We start from the raw sequence: 5,675 nt of genomic DNA on the forward strand, positions 1-5,675 counted from the left end.
GTTAGGTTAGGTTAGGTTAGGTTAGGTTAGGTTAGGTTAGGTTAGGTTAGGTTAGGTTAGGTTAGGTTAGGTTAGGTTAGGTTAGGTTAGGTTAGGTTAGGTTAGGTTAGGTTAGGTTAGGTTAGGTTAGGTTAGGTTAGGTTAGGTTAGGTTAGGTTAGGTTAGGTTAGGTTAGGTTAGGTTAGGTTAGGTTAGGTTAGGTTAGGTTAGGTTAGGTTAGGTTAGGTTAGGTTAGGTTAGGTTAGGTTAGGTTAGGTTAGGTTAGGTTAGGTTAGGTTAGGTTAGGTTAGGTTAGGTTAGGTTAGGTTAGGTTAGGTTAGGTTAGGTTAGGTTAGGTTAGGTTAGGTTAGGTTAGGTTAGGTTAGGTTAGGTTAGGTTAGGTTAGGTTAGGTTAGGTTAGGTTAGGTTAGGTTAGGTTAGGTTAGGTTAGGTTAGGTTAGGTTAGGTTAGGTTAGGTTAGGTTAGGTTAGGTTAGGTTAGGTTAGGTTAGGTTAGGTTAGGTTAGGTTAGGTTAGGTTAGGTTAGGATAGGTTAGGTTAGGTTAGGTTAGGTTAGGTTAGGTTAGGTTAGGTTAGGTTAGGTTAGGTTAGGTTAGGTTAGGTTAGGTTAGGTTAGGTTAGGTTAGGTTAGGTTAGGTTAGGTTAGGTTAGGTTAGGTTAGGTTAGGTTAGGTTAGGTTAGGTTAGGTTAGGTTAGGTTAGGTTAGGTTAGGTTAGGTTAGGTTAGGTTAGGTTAGGTTAGGTTAGGTTAGGTTAGGTTAGGTTAGGTTAGGTTAGGTTAGGTTAGGTTAGGTTAGGTTAGGTTAGGTTAGGTTAGGTTAGGTTAGGTTAGGTTAGGTTAGGTTAGGTTAGGTTAGGTTAGGTTAGGTTAGGTTAGGTTAGGTTAGGTTAGGTTAGGTTAGGTTAGGTTAGGTTAGGTTAGGTTAGGTTAGGTTAGGTTAGGTTAGGTTAGGTTAGGTTAGGTTAGGTTAGGTTAGGTTAGGTTAGGTTAGGTTAGGTTAGGTTAGGTTAGGTTAGGTTAGGTTAGGCTAGGTTAGGTTAGGTTAGGTTAGGTTAGGTTAGGTTAGGTTAGGTTAGGTTAGGTTAGGTTAGGTTAGGTTAGGTTAGGTTAGGTTAGGTTAGGTTAGGTTAGGTTAGGTTAGGTTAGGTTAGGTTAGGTTAGGTTAGGTTAGGTTAGGTTAGGTTAGGTTAGGTTAGGTTAGGTTAGGTTAGGTTAGGTTAGGTTAGGTTAGGTTAGGTTAGGTTAGGTTAGGTTAGGTTAGGTTAGGTTAGGTTAGGTTAGGTTAGGTTAGGTTAGGTTAGGTTAGGTTAGGTTAGGTTAGGTTAGGTTAGGTTAGGTTAGGTTAGGTTAGGTTAGGTTAGGTTAGGTTAGGTTAGGTTAGGTTAGGTTAGGTTAGGTTAGGTTAGGTTAGGTTAGGTTAGGTTAGGTTAGGTTAGGTTAGGTTAGGTTAGGTTAGGTTAGGTTAGGTTAGGTTAGGTTAGGTTAGGTTAGGTTAGGTTAGGTTAGGTTAGGTTAGGTTAGGTTAGGTTAGGTTAGGTTAGGTTAGGTTAGGTTAGGTTAGGTTAGGTTAGGTTAGGTTAGGTTAGGTTAGGTTAGGTTAGGTTAGGTTAGGTTAGGTTAGGTTAGGTTAGGTTAGGTTAGGTTAGGTTAGGTTAGGTTAGGTTAGGTTAGGTTAGGTTAGGTTAGGTTAGGTTAGGTTAGGTTAGGTTAGGTTAGGTTAGGTTAGGTTAGGTTAGGTTAGGTTAGGTTAGGTTAGGTTAGGTTAGGTTAGGTTAGGTTAGGTTAGGTTAGGTTAGGTTAGGTTAGGTTAGGTTAGGTTAGGTTAGGTTAGGTTAGGTTAGGTTAGGTTAGGTTAGGTTAGGTTAGGTTAGGTTAGGTTAGGTTAGGTTAGGTTAGGTTAGGTTAGGTTAGGTTAGGTTAGGTTAGGTTAGGTTAGGTTAGGTTAGGTTAGGTTAGGTTAGGTTAGGTTAGGTTAGGTTAGGTTAGGTTAGGTTAGGTTAGGTTAGGTTAGGTTAGGTTAGGTTAGGTTAGGTTAGGTTAGGTTAGGTTAGGTTAGGTTAGGTTAGGTTAGGTTAGGTTAGGTTAGGTTAGGTTAGGTTAGGTTAGGTTAGGTTAGGTTAGGTTAGGTTAGGTTAGGTTAGGTTAGGTTAGGTTAGGTTAGGTTAGGTTAGGTTAGGTTAGGTTAGGTTAGGTTAGGTTAGGTTAGGTTAGGTTAGGTTAGGTTAGGTTAGGTTAGGTTAGGTTAGGTTAGGTTAGGTTAGGTTAGGTTAGGTTAGGTTAGGTTAGGTTAGGTTAGGTTAGGTTAGGTTAGGTTAGGTTAGGTTAGGTTAGGTTAGGTTAGGTTAGGTTAGGTTAGGTTAGGTTAGGTTAGGTTAGGTTAGGTTAGGTTAGGTTAGGTTAGGTTAGGTTAGGTTAGGTTAGGTTAGGTTAGGTTAGGTTAGGTTAGGTTAGGTTAGGTTAGGTTAGGTTAGGTTAGGTTAGGTTAGGTTAGGTTAGGTTAGGTTAGGTTAGGTTAGGTTAGGTTAGGTTAGGTTAGGTTAGGTTAGGTTAGGTTAGGTTAGGTTAGGTTAGGTTAGGTTAGGTTAGGTTAGGTTAGGTTAGGTTAGGTTAGGTTAGGTTAGGTTAGGTTAGGTTAGGTTAGGTTAGGTTAGGTTAGGTTAGGTTAGGTTAGGTTAGGTTAGGTTAGGTTAGGTTAGGTTAGGTTAGGTTAGGTTAGGTTAGGTTAGGTTAGGTTAGGTTAGGTTAGGTTAGGTTAGGTTAGGTTAGGTTAGGTTAGGTTAGGTTAGGTTAGGTTAGGTTAGGTTAGGTTAGGTTAGGTTAGGTTAGGTTAGGTTAGGTTAGGTTAGGTTAGGTTAGGTTAGGTTAGGTTAGGTTAGGTTAGGTTAGGTTAGGTTAGGTTAGGTTAGGTTAGGTTAGGTTAGGTTAGGTTAGGTTAGGTTAGGTTAGGTTAGGTTAGGTTAGGTTAGGTTAGGTTAGGTTAGGTTAGGTTAGGTTAGGTTAGGTTAGGTTAGGTTAGGTTAGGTTAGGTTAGGTTAGGTTAGGTTAGGTTAGGTTAGGTTAGGTTAGGTTAGGTTAGGTTAGGTTAGGTTAGGTTAGGTTAGGTTAGGTTAGGTTAGGTTAGGTTAGGTTAGGTTAGGTTAGGTTAGGTTAGGTTAGGTTAGGTTAGGTTAGGTTAGGTTAGGTTAGGTTAGGTTAGGTTAGGTTAGGTTAGGTTAGGTTAGGTTAGGTTAGGTTAGGTTAGGTTAGGTTAGGTTAGGTTAGGTTAGGTGAGGTTAGGTTAGGTTAGGTTAGGTTAGGTTAGGTTAGGTTAGGTTAGGTTAGGTTAGGTTAGGTTAGGTTAGGTTAGGTTAGGTTAGGTTAGGTTAGGTTAGGTTAGGTTAGGTTAGGTTAGGTTAGGTTAGGTTAGGTTAGGTTAGGTTAGGTTAGGTTAGGTTAGGTTAGGTTAGGTTAGGTTAGGTTAGGTTAGGTTAGGTTAGGTTAGGTTAGGTTAGGTTAGGTTAGGTTAGGTTAGGTTAGGTTAGGTTAGGTTAGGTTAGGTTAGGTTAGGTTAGGTTAGGTTAGGTTAGGTTAGGTTAGGTTAGGTTAGGTTAGGTTAGGTTAGGTTAGGTTAGGTTAGGTTAGGTTAGGTTAGGTTAGGTTAGGTTAGGTTAGGTTAGGTTAGGTTAGGTTAGGTTAGGTTAGGTTAGGTTAGGTTAGGTTAGGTTAGGTTAGGTTAGGTTAGGTTAGGTTAGGTTAGGTTAGGTTAGGTTAGGTTAGGTTAGGTTAGGTTAGGTTAGGTTAGGTTAGGTTAGGTTAGGTTAGGTTAGGTTAGGTTAGGTTAGGTTAGGTTAGGTTAGGTTAGGTTAGGTTAGGTTAGGTTAGGTTAGGTTAGGTTAGGTTAGGTTAGGTTAGGTTAGGTTAGGTTAGGTTAGGTTAGGTTAGGTTAGGTTAGGTTAGGTTAGGTTAGGTTAGGTTAGGTTAGGTTAGGTTAGGTTAGGTTAGGTTAGGTTAGGTTAGGTTAGGTTAGGTTAGGTTAGGTTAGGTTAGGTTAGGTTAGGTTAGGTTAGGTTAGGTTAGGTTAGGTTAGGTTAGGTTAGGTTAGGTTAGGTTAGGTTAGGTTAGGTTAGGTTAGGTTAGGTTAGGTTAGGTTAGGTTAGGTTAGGTTAGGTCAGGTTAGGTTAGGTTAGGTTAGGTTAGGTTAGGTTAGGTTAGGTTAGGTTAGGTTAGGTTAGGTTAGGTTAGGTTAGGTTAGGTTAGGTTAGGTTAGGTTAGGTTAGGTTAGGTTAGGTTAGGTTAGGTTAGGTTAGGTTAGGTTAGGTTAGGTTAGGTTAGGTTAGGTTAGGTTAGGTTAGGTTAGGTTAGGTTAGGTTAGGTTAGGTTAGGTTAGGTTAGGTTAGGTTAGGTTAGGTTAGGTTAGGTTAGGTTAGGTTAGGTTAGGTTAGGTTAGGTTAGGTTAGGTTAGGTTAGGTTAGGTTAGGTTAGGTTAGGTTAGGTTAGGTTAGGTTAGGTTAGGTTAGGTTAGGTTAGGTTAGGTTAGGTTAGGTTAGGTTAGGTTAGGTTAGGTTAGGTTAGGTTAGGTTAGGTTAGGTTAGGTTAGGTTAGGTTAGGTTAGGTTAGGTTAGGTTAGGTTAGGTTAGGTTAGGTTAGGTTAGGTTAGGTTAGGTTAGGTTAGGTTAGGTTAGGTTAGGTTAGGTTAGGTTAGGTTAGGTTAGGTTAGGTTAGGTTAGGTTAGGTTAGGTTAGGTTAGGTTAGGTTAGGTTAGGTTAGGTTAGGTTAGGTTAGGTTAGGTTAGGTTAGGTTAGGTTAGGTTAGGTTAGGTTAGGTTAGGTTAGGTTAGGTTAGGTTAGGTTAGGTTAGGTTAGGTTAGGTTAGGTTAGGTTAGGTTAGGTTAGGTTAGGTTAGGTTAGGTTAGGTTAGGTTAGGTTAGGTTAGGTTAGGTTAGGTTAGGTTAGGTTAGGTTAGGTTAGGTTAGGTTAGGTTAGGTTAGGTTAGGTTAGGTTAGGTTAGGTTAGGTTAGGTTAGGTTAGGTTAGGTTAGGTTAGGTTAGGTTAGGTTAGGTTAGGTTAGGTTAGGTTAGGTTAGGTTAGGTTAGGTTAGGTTAGGTTAGGTTAGGTTAGGTTAGGTTAGGTTAGGTTAGGTTAGGTTAGGTTAGGTTAGGTTAGGTTAGGTTAGGTTAGGTTAGGTTAGGTTAGGTTAGGTTAGGTTAGGTTAGGTTAGGTTAGGTTAGGTTAGGTTAGGTTAGGTTAGGTTAGGTTAGGTTAGGTTAGGTTAGGTTAGGTTAGGTTAGGTTAGGTTAGGTTAGGTTAGGTTAGGTTAGGTTAGGTTAGGTTAGGTTAGGTTAGGTTAGGTTAGGTTAGGTTAGGTTAGGTTAGGTTAGGTTAGGTTAGGTTAGGTTAGGTTAGGTTAGGTTAGGTTAGGTTAGGTTAGGTTAGGTTAGGTTAGGTTAGGTTAGGTTAGGTTAGGTTAGGTTAGGTTAGGTTAGGTTAGGTTAGGTTAGGTTAGGTTAGGTTAGGTTAGGTTAGGTTAGGTTAGGTTAGGTTAGGTTAGGTTAGGTTAGGTTAGGTTAGGTTAGGTTAGGTTAGGTTAGGTTAGGTTAGGTTAGGTTAGGTTAGGTTAGGTTAGGTTAGATTAGGTTAGGTTAGGTTAGGTTAGGTTAGGTTAGGTTAGGTTAGGTTAGGTTAGGTTAGGTTAGGTTAG

This window comes from Vanessa atalanta, chromosome 29, assembly GCF_905147765.1.
Source record: "Vanessa atalanta chromosome 29, ilVanAtal1.2, whole genome shotgun sequence".
Classification (NCBI taxonomy): domain Eukaryota; kingdom Metazoa; phylum Arthropoda; class Insecta; order Lepidoptera; family Nymphalidae; genus Vanessa; species Vanessa atalanta.